Source organism: Ovis canadensis, chromosome 8, assembly GCF_042477335.2.
Source record: "Ovis canadensis isolate MfBH-ARS-UI-01 breed Bighorn chromosome 8, ARS-UI_OviCan_v2, whole genome shotgun sequence".
Classification (NCBI taxonomy): domain Eukaryota; kingdom Metazoa; phylum Chordata; class Mammalia; order Artiodactyla; family Bovidae; genus Ovis; species Ovis canadensis.
This window is the reverse complement of record NC_091252.1, coordinates 85,168,766-85,179,890: the sequence shown is the minus strand read 5'-3', so window position 1 is coordinate 85,179,890 and position 11,125 is coordinate 85,168,766. Positions and strand designations below refer to the sequence as shown.

Here is an 11,125-nt window from a genome sequence, read left to right as displayed (position 1 = left end):
CTGTCCACAGGGATTCTCCAGGCAAGAATACTGGAGTGAGTTGCCAGGCCCTCCTCCAAGGGATCTTCCCAACCAAAGGATTGAACCTGGGTCTCTCACATTGCAGGTGGATTCTTTTACCATCTGATCCACAAGGGAAGCCCAAGAATACTGGAGTGGGTAGTCTATCCCTTCTCTCTGGAATCTTCCCAACCCAGGAATCAAACTAGGGTCTCCTGCCTTGCAGGTGGATTCTTTACAAGCTGAGCTACTTCAGAGCCAAATATAGGCTCCTACCCTCCTACAAAGACTGGGAGATGCCAGCACTATCTCCTTTAATACTCCAGATTCAAAGAGATAGCTCCCAAGGCCCACACTCTAGAGCCTGCAGGCCATAACTACCGAACCCAATACTGTGACTACTGAATGCCACGTGCCTCAGGCCAGTAATCCACAGCAAGAGAAGCCACCTCAGTGAGAAGCCCAAGCACCGTCACTAGAGAGGAGCTCCTGCTAGCTGCAGCTGGAGAAAGCCTGCATGCAGAAACATAGAACCAGGGCAACCAAAAACAAAAATCTGTAAACAGATGCTACTCCAGTATCTTCCCTGGGAAATCCCATGGACATAGCAGCCTGGCTCGCTACAGTCCATGAGGTCTCAAAGAGTTGGACATGACTTAGGGGCTAAACAGCAATAAAGGAAGTTATACATTATTAGATAATACACGGTGGAAAAACTCGTCACATAGACTAGCAAGTTAGTATCCTTCATTGTTTCCTTTTCCACTAGGTGTATAGCTTGTCTTAGTTTCTCATTCTTCCTTTCATCTGGGCTTGGTCATAAAGTATGCTAGCACATTTAAGTAATAAATGGCCCTAATAAGTCACCTTAAGAGAAAGAAAGAGATGGCTCCCAGGGCCTTGAGAAAACAGGCCTGAGTTGTAAATTAGTAAGAGAAAAAAGTGACAACAGATTTTGAAATAAAATGTTCTAAGAAAAGAGAAGTCAGAGGCCTAGAGCCTGGATGAGCTCAAGCTTTATCTCAAGTTTCAGTTCAGTTCAGTCACTCAGTCGTGTGACTACTTGCAACCCCATGAATCGAAACATGCCAGGCCTCCCTTTCCATCATCAACTCCTGGAGTTCACTCAAACTCACATCCATCAAGTCAGTGATGCCATCCAGCCATCTCATCCTCTGTTGTCTCCTTCTCCTCCTCCCCTCAATCCTTCCCAGCATCAGAGTCTTTTCCAATGAGTCAACTCTTCGAATGAGGTGGCCAAAGTACTGGAGTTTCAGCGTTAATATCATTCCTTTCAGAGAAATCCAGGGATTGATCTCCTTCAAAATGGACTGAATTGATCTCCTTGCACTCCAACGGACTCTCAAGAGTCTTCTCCAACACCACAGTTCAAAAGCATCAATTCTTCCACGCTCAGCTTTCTTCACAGTCCAACTCTCACATCCGTACATGACTACTGGAAAAACCATAGCCTTAACTAGAAGGACCTTTGCTGGCAAAGTAATATCTCTGCTTTTCAATATGCTACCTAGGAGGAGCAACCCAGGAGCGGTGGCTGTGCAGGCGCAAGAAGGCCTAGAGGAGCTGTCCCACATTGAAGGTCAGGAACAGTGGTTGTAAGGATATACCCCTCATACAAGGTAAGGACCAGTGGCTGTGCTTTGCTGGAGCAGCCGTGAAGAGATACCCGACGCCCAAGGTAAGAGAAACTCAAGTAAGATGGTAGGTGTTGCAAGAGGGCATCAGAGGGCAGACACACTGAAATCATACTCACAGAAAACTAGTCAATCTAATCACACTAGGACCACAGCCTTGTCTAACTCAATGAAACCAAGCCATGCCTGCGGGGCAACCCAAGATGGGCAGGTCATGGTAGAGAGGTCTGACAGAACGTGGTCCACTGGAGAAGGGAATGGCAAGCCACTTCAGTATTCTTGCCTTGAGAACCCCATGAACAGCATGAAAAGGCAAAATGATAGGATACCAAAAGAGGAACTCCCCAGGTCATTAGGTGCCCAATATGCTACTGGAGATCAGTGGAGAAGTAACTCCAGACAGAATGAAGGGATGGAGCCAAAACAAAAACAATACCCAGCTGTGGATGTGACTGGTGATAGAAGCAAGGTCCAATGCTGTAACGAGCAATATTGCATAGGAACCTGGAATGTCAGGTCAATGAATCAAGGCAAATTGGAAGTGGCCAAACAAGAGATGGCAAGGGTGAATGTCAACATTCTAGGAATCAGCGAACTAAAATGGACTGGAATGGATGAATTTAACTCAGATGACCATTATATCTACTACTGCAGGGAAGGAATCTCTCAGAAGAAATGGAGTAGCCATCATGGTCAACAAAAGAGTCCGAAATGCAGTACTTGGATGCAATCTAAAAAATGAGAGAATGATCTCTGTTCAGCTCCAAGGCAAACCATTCAATATCAGAGTTATCCAAATCTATGCCCCAACCAGTAATGCTGAAGAAGCTGAAGTTGAACAGTTTTATGAAGACCTACAAGACCTTTTAGAACTAACACCCAAAAAAGATGTCCTTTTCATTATAGGGGACTAGAATGCAAAAGTAGGAAGTCAAGAAACACCTGGAGTAACAGGCAAATTGCGGAATGAAGCAAGGCAAAGACTAATAGAGTTTTGCTAAGAAAATGCACTGGTCATAGCAAACACCCTCTTCCAACAACATGAGAGAAGACTCTACACATGGACATCACCAGATGGTCAACACCGAAATCAGATTGATTATATTCTCTGCAGCCAAAGAGGAGAAGCTGTATACAGTCAACAAAAACAAGACCGGGAGCTGACTGTGGCTCAGATCATGAACTCCTTATTACCAAATTCAGAATTAAATTGAAGAAAGTAGGGAAAACCGCTAGACCATTCAGGTATGACCTAAATCAAATCCCTTATGATTATACAGTGGAAGTAAGAAATAGATTTAAGGGCCTAGATCTGATAGATAGAGTGCCTGATGAACTATGGAATGAGGTTCGTGACATTGTACAGGAGACAGGGATTAAGACCATCCCCATGGAAAAGAAATGCAAAAAAGCAAAATGGCTGTTTGGGGAGGCCTTACAAATAGCTGCGAAAAGGAGAGAGGCAAAAAGCAAAGGACAAAAGGAAAGATATAAGCATCTGAATGCAGAGTCCAAAGAAGAGCAAGAAGAGATAAGAAAGCCTTCTTCATCGATCAATGCAATGAAATCGAGGAAAACAACAGAATGGGAAAGACTAGAGATCTCTTCAAGAAAATGAGAGATACCAAGGGAACATTTCATGCAAAGATGGGCTCGAAAAAGGACAGAAAAGGTATGGACCTAACAGAAACAGAAGATATTAAGAAGAGGTGGCAAAAATACATGGAAGAACTGTACAAAAAAGATCTTCATGACCCAGATAATCATGATGGTGTGATCACTCATCTAGAGCCAGACATCCTGGAATGTGAAGTCAAGTGGGCCTTAGAAAGCATCACTATGAACAAAGCTAGTGGAGGTGATGGAATTCCAGTTCAGCTGTTTCAAATCCTGAAAGATGATGCTGTGAAAGTGCTGCACTCAATATGCCAACAAATTTGGAAAACTCAGCAGTGGCCACAGGACTGGAAAAGGTCAGTTTTCATTCCAATCCCAAAGAAAGGCAATGCCAAAGAATGCTCAAACTACCGCACAATTGCACTCATCTCACATGCTAGTAAAGCAATTCTCAAAATTCTCCAAGCCAGGCTTCAGTAATATGTAAACCGTGAACTTCCAGAGGTTCAAGCTGGTTTTAGAAAAGGCAGAGGAACCAGAGATCAAATTGCCAACATCCGCTGGATCATGGAAAAAGCAAGAGAGTTCCAGAAAAACATCTATTTCTGCTTTACTGACTATGCCAAAGCCTTTGACTGTGTGGATCACAAGAAACTGTGGAAAATTCTGAAAGAGATGGGAATACCAGACCACCTAACCTGCCTCTTGAGAAATCTGTATACAAGTCAGGAAGCAACAGTGAGAACTGGACATGGAACAACAGACTGGTTCCAAATAGGAAAAGGTGTACATCAAGGCTGTATATTGTCACCCTGCTTGTTTAACTTATATGCAGAGTACATCATGAGAAGCTCTGGACTGGAAGAAACACAAGCTGGAATCAAGATTGCCGGGAGAAATATCAAGAACCTCAGATATGCAGATGACACCACCCTTATGGCAAAAGTGAAGAGGAGCTAAAAAGCCTCTTAATGAAAGTGAAAGAGGAGAGTGAAAAAGTTGGCTTAAAGCTCAACATTCAGAAAACGAATATCATGGCATCCAGTACCATCACTTCATGGGAAATATACAGGGAAACAGTGGAAACAGTGTCAGACTTTATTTTTCTGGGCTTCAAAGTCACCAGAGATGGTGACTGCAGCCATGAAATTAAAAGACTCTTACTCCTTGGAAGAAAAGTTATGACCAACCTAGATAGCATATTCAAAAGCAGAGGCATTACTTTGCCGACTAAGGTCCATCTAGTCATGGTTTTCCCTGTGGTCATGTATGGATGTGAGATTTGGACTGTAAAGAAGGCTGAGTGCCAAAGAATTGATGCGTTTGAACTGTGGTGTTGGAGAAGACTCTTGGGAGTCCCTTGGACTGCAGGGAGATCCAACCAGTCCATTCTGAAGGAGATCAACCCTGGGATTTCTTTGGAGGGAATGATGCTGAAGCTGAAACTCCAGTACTTTGGCCACTTCATGCGAAGAGTTGACTCACTGGAAAAGACTCTGATGCTGGGAGGGATTAGGGGCAGTAGGAGAAGGGGACGACCGAGGATGGGATGGCTGGATGGCATCACGGACTTGATGGACATGAGTCTGAGTGAACTCTGGGAGATGGTGATGGACAGGGAGGCCTGGTGTGCTGCGATTCATGGGGTTGCAAAGAGTCGGACACGACTGAGCGACTGAACTGAACCAAACCTAGGTTGCTCATAACTTTCCTCCCAAGGAGTAAGCTTCTTTTAATTTCATGTGCTTAGTTACAACACTATTTTTTCCGAATTCCTCCCCATCCCAAGAAGCTCAGGGCCTCCAACAACTTCCCATCTGTGAAGGGATCCTAAACCTGCCCTCTGTCAACTGGCACCCTATCCTCTTGCCTGAGAATTCACCCCAGCAGAAGCCTCCCAGCCTGGCCCCCAGGACATAAAGCAGGAGAGATGGGAGAAAAGTTTCCCAAAGTGTGTGACACAGGGCACAAGGGTGAGGATGGGCACCCTCCACTTCTACCCTTTGGTCCCACATTCATAGCCCTGAGACTATGGGGACAGTGGCCTAAAATACCTATTATTTAAGACAGGAGTTGGAGAACCTTTTTTTCAAATGAGAGAGAGTAACACTGTTGGTCTCGACAGGCCATTTGGTGTCTGTGTGAATTCTGCATCTCCACATTTGTGGTAACAGCAGGAAAAGATGACCTAAAAAAAAAAAGAACCATGTGACTTCCCTGGGTCACAAAACAGTAACAGATGACTCATCCCCTAGGGCCTAGAGAACCGGATGCTTAGCTTCCTGTTGGCAAACCAACAACATGCTCTGTCCTACCTTGTGGGTTAATGTGAAAGGAGTGTGGGTCCAGGAGATATGGGCTAATGTCCTCTGACCCCCTCTGCTCTAGAGTGGTTTCCATGGCCCATGAAGATATAGGGGACACTGCACGAAGCCTCAGGCATGAGCAGAGAACAGTGTGTGCATGCTGAGTCACTCCAGTCATGTCCAACTCTTTATGATCCTATGGACTATAGCCCACTAGGGTCCTCTGTGCAAGAGATTCTCCAGGCAAGAACACTGGAGTGGGGTGCCATGCTCTCTTCCATGGGATCTTCTCGCACTCAGGGATAGATCCCACATCTACTCCAGCTCTGACATTGCAAGTGGATTCCTTACGGCTGAGCCACAGGGGCAGGCCTGGAGGAATAGTGGTCCTACAACAATTCTGATGTCAGGCCTAGGCCACCGGTTTCTCTCTCTTATTTGTTGCCTCTGGCCCTTCTTATGCCTAAGCACAGTATCGATTTAATCCTCTGATGGCTGGTCTATCTGAACTAACGATTGCAGGTTGATGAGCCCAGATCATGATGGACAACGTTGAAATTTCATGACCAGAGGCCTCACCTCCACCAGTACCCAGGACCATACCAGGAGCCACATTTAAATGATGTAGTATTCCCCACTGCAAATCACATGGCCTTGATTCAGGACATAGAGTCTGTGTTGTGAACCTCCAAGTAAAATGCCATATTCGGCACATAGCACCTTTCTGACCACAGATACCTCTGATGTCACAGGCTCTGCTGGGTCATCTGCCCAAGAAGCAAATCATCATTCACCACTCATCTGTGACTGCTTTCATGCTAGGACAGCAGTTGTAACAGAAAACTATGGTCTGCAGAGCCTGAAATATGTCATATGTACAACTATAGAAATCTTTGAGCCACACTGGAATTATGGAGATAGGATAGGGATGACACTCCTGCAGCCCTGGAGGATTGTAGGTTGGTACTCCTCTCTGTCATTTTCTCCAGAATATGATATTGCTTACATGTACTATGGGGGGATGAAGGTCAGTGTCAGAAGTGTGAACTTGGAAATCGGTTCTATGATAGCCCTCACTGCACGGTAATTTACTGTGAAGATTTTTCATTCATATTGCAAATGCAATGGATGTGAAATGAGCACTATGAGGACCAGTGAACGGGTGACACTCCTGTGGGCAGGACGTGGGACAGATGTGTATTCCTTACACAGATCTCAGGCACCACAGTAATAACAGGCGGGCCATGACGATGTTTCAGACTGCTGGACATGATGACAGTCCCACTCTAGGTCCTTATGGATGTGGGAGTGGCTTCTCTGCCAAGTGTGCACTTACCCCAGTCAATGACCGTGTGGCTTCCAAGGCCAGAAGGACTTCTGCACTTGCTGTGGTGATAAGAGGGCCCTCCTTGCTGATGCCTGGCATCTCTGTCTCTAGGAATGGATTCTGAATATAAGACCTGACTCAGTGCTGGATACTGCACAAAGGACCTGGACACTTTGTTGGGATGTCTGCACTCAGATTCCTGAACATCCAGCTTTGTGTTTGTCTCTGTTTTTTATTATATACTTTTTCCTTTCAATCCTGTAGTTTTTAGCAGGGCTCACTGCTCATCTGTCGGCCTCTAGGATCGCCCTGTGCTAGGAGCCAGCGTGGTACTCTCTGCAGTGAGGCCTGGCTACAGTGGGGCTCTCTGGTCCCCTTGGCCTCTGCATCTGCTTTGTTTCTGACATAGGGCACTCCCCCTGGCATCAGCTCTTTCCCCTTCTCCATCCTCGCTCCTGCTGGAAGCGCACAGGAACACCAGTCCCAACACCGTCCCTGACCCTCAGCAAAAGTCACCCTGGAGCTGTTGGAGATGCTTCTCATTCGTTCTTTCCTCTCTGGCTCCAGAGAACCTGGGGGACTGCACACTTTCCTGCCCTTTCATACCATGTCCTCGCTGGCACATTCACTTCTCTGAGCCTTTGATCCCTTCCTCTACCACCTGCCTCAGAAGTTCTGGATTTTCTCTTTCATGCCATGTGGGCCAGGCCTTCTCCAGGATCCCAAGACCCATCAAGTGGTAGATCAGCAGCATCTCCCTGGCCTTGCTAAATCCTGTGACACCAATTGTGAATTCTCCTTTCTGCAGCTTTCTGTGTGAGCCTTATGAGCACAGTAGAGATAATGTTATGTGGTTTCTCCACTTGCTAAGCCTGTAGGTGGTGTTGGGGGGCAGGGGGGCCTTCCTGCTCTACCAACCCAGGCCTGCAGCTTTCCTCTGCTCTCACATAAGTGAGGGGAGAAGGTAAAGGGTCTTCTTCTCCAAAACCTGCCCTCAGCTGCGTTTTCCTTCACAGACGCTCAATCTCTTTGCTACAACTTCCCTGTCGATCCTCACCCGTCTTGGAGAGCCGTGGTGTGTGGCTCTAGGCCAGGTAGATGGGAATGCTTCTCTCTCCTATGACTGTGGTGGCGCCATGATCCAATCCACAAGTCCATTGGGAGAGGAGGTGAAAACTATGAACACTTGGGAAACACAGAGAGGAACACTGAGAGACATCAGGGACTTCCTCAAGGGGCAACTGCCTGACATTATACCAGAGAAACGCACACCCAGAGGTGAGTTCAATTCGGTTCAGTTCAGTCACTCAGTCGTGTCCCACTCTTTGCAACCCCATGGACTGCAGCATGCCAGGCTTCCCTGTCCTTCACCAACTCCCAGAGGTTGCTCAGACTCATGTCCATCGAGTCCAGGTTTGTTTAGGAAGTCCAAATACTGAAGGAGCTGCATCCATTGCTTATGGGTAAAAAATTCAACTGGGTATTGGTCCTTCCCTAGTAGTCCAGTGGAAGGAGCAGGCCTTGGAGGAGAGATCGGGGCCAGATTACCTAGGCCCAGGGGAGGTGGACACGGTGAGGCAAAGAATTCATCAAGTCCAGAGCCTGAGCTCTTTCTTTTCCTTGGTGGGGTCAGACCCTCTGACCCTGCAGGGCAGGATGACGTGCTGGTGTGAAGACGATGGACACATCAGTGGATCCTGGCAATTTGGCTTCAATGGAGAAATGTGCCTCCGCTTTGATTCAGAGAATGGGCACTGGACAGTGGATCATTCTGGAAGGAGGCAGATTAAAGAGATGTGGGAGAAGGACAGAGCTGTGACTGACTTCTTCAAGAAGGTCTCCATGGAGACTGTCAGGCCTGGCTTCGGGATTTTATGGTGCACTGGAGAAAATGTTGACGACCTCAGGTAAGTGAGACAAGTATAAAGAATTGGTAGTCCACTCAAGGTGATATGGACCCACCCTGTGTGTGTGTTGTGTGTGTCTGTGTGTTTGTGTGTGTGTGTGTTTTGGCAAAGTGATCCATCTACAGCAAGCTGTTCCTGAAACGGATGGCCCTAGAGAGTGTCATACTGAGTGATCTAAGTCAGAAAGAGAAGGAGAAATATCATATGACATGCCTTATATGTGGAATCTAAAAAGAAATAGTACAAGAAAACTTACAAAGCAGAAAGAGACTCACAGACTTAGAAAACAAGCTTATGGTTACCCGGGGGAAGGGCTAGTTAGGGACTCAGGGAAGGTCATGTACACACTGCTATATGTAAATGGATAACCAACAAGCTCCCAAGGTATAGCACATCGAACTCTACTCAGTGTTATGTGCCAGCCTGGATGAGAGAGGGCTTTAAGGGAGAAGGGCTACATGTATGTGTATGGCTGAATCCCTTTGCTGTTCACCTGAAACTACCATAGCATTGTTAATGGCTATTGCCTAATTAACAATGTTTTTGGGCATGAATAAAAATAAAATAAAAGAACGTAAAAAAATAAATTTAAAAAATGAGTTGTTCCTGGAGAACAATGATCCGGGATGCTCTGTCATCTTCCTTCCTCTTCCACCTCCTGACGTCTCTCCTCACAGCATAGGCGTTTGGATGACTGAACGTGGATTTTTGCTGATCCAAATCCCGTAGACATCTTTTTGATTTCTGGGATTTATTTCTCACTGTACCCTGTTTCCAGAATCTTCTTCTAAATGTCACCAATTCCACTTAGGGAAAAATGTCAATACCACCTCTACTGTAGCTCCTGAGGACTGCATCCTCAGGTCACATCTCTGATGTCACAGCAGGACTGAGTGGCTGTGTTGGAAACCTTGCTCCCCCATTAGCTGTCAGAGCCTCATAGGACTGGGCTCCTCCCTTCCCCCCATCTCGCCTGGGGACTTATCACAGAGGCCTCCATGTGATGGGTGCAAGCTGTCTGCACAGTAGGGGTACTGAGTCAGGGGGGCGAGGAGGCATCTGCCGAGTTTGGGGTCTGGACAAGGGCTTCACTCTTACTCTCCTTGCAGCATCACTGACCTCAGTCCCCGCTACAGTGCAGCCTACGGCCCCAGTCAGCAACCACATAACCGAGATCATCCTTGGAGTTCTCCCCAGTTTCGTCATAATAAGCATCTTAGCCTTGATCATTTACAAGAATAGGTATTGAGTGCAGAATTCAGAGGGAAAGCAGGGGCACAGGGCCTGGCGTGAGGCCAGGGAAGGTGAATCCCAGCCAACCCCTGCCTCTCACTGAACCTCCTCATCCTGGAAATGAGCAGGAGGATAAGACCCCATATCACCTGAGAGCAGAACTCAGACAAGCTCAGCCCTGAGGTCTGAGAGGTCCCCACTGTCAGGTGACATTGTGAAAAGGGAGGGGCCTTCACTAGGCTGAGGGCCTCCTGATGCTTAAAGGGTTTAGCCAAGTCCCCTGACTGAGCACAGACTGCTGGCTGGCAGGGCCCACGGTAGGGATGTGAGAACAGCAGGCACTCAGGGTGAGGGCAGGACTCCAGGGGGCTGAGAGCAGCATGGGGGCTCCACATGATGCGTCAGCGGGGAGGGGACCCGGGAGGGGACCCACCCAGGGGCCAAGATGAGAGGGGCAGGGCTCTCATCCCAGGAGGAATGGGTGGGAAAGCCTTTGCAGACCCAACTCCAAAGGCCTGTTCTCACAGAGGTGGCGTGGGTCAAGCAGGCAAGGCAGGAGCCCCACAGCAGAGACTGGGGGAAGGACTGAGGCTAGGCCTGTGCTCCTGGAGCTGCAGCAGTTCTAACTCAGCCTGTGGCCTGCATGTCACCAGCCTCCTGGGGACCCAGAGCTTCCATCACTTAGCAGCCCTGCCTTGAGCAGAGGTGCCTGGGGGTGGTGGGCCTGAGCTGGGGTAGAGGTGCCCAGCTGGGGTGACCAGGAAGAGATGGGGACAGGGACCCTGATCCTGAGAGCTGTGTGTGCTGCTGGCTCAGAGGCTGGAGGGGAGCGAAGGAAGGAGGTTTGCCTGAAGACCTGCAAGGCTGTCAGGAAGCAAAGCCCGTCCTCCAGGGACCTGCTCCCTGGTCCTTTAGACCCACCCGGGGAAGATCCGGACCTGAGTAAAGGGGGCAGATTGATTCCTCACTGGCTCCAGTCCTGAGCCTGAGCAGGGGGCGTCAGGGCCTGGGGTGACTCTGTGATGCAGAAAGGAAGGAGGAGGTGACAAGAAGCTGCTGGGCCTGGGGTGGTGGTGGAGG

At 48.0% G+C, this 11,125-nt stretch overlaps 1 pseudogene; it reads left to right on the top strand.

The window, feature by feature from the left end:
* Nucleotides 1–6,822: 6,822 nt before the first annotated feature.
* On the top strand, nucleotides 6,823–8,803 carry LOC138444660 (UL16-binding protein 1-like; annotated as a pseudogene).
* Nucleotides 8,804–11,125: the final 2,322 nt, after the last annotated feature.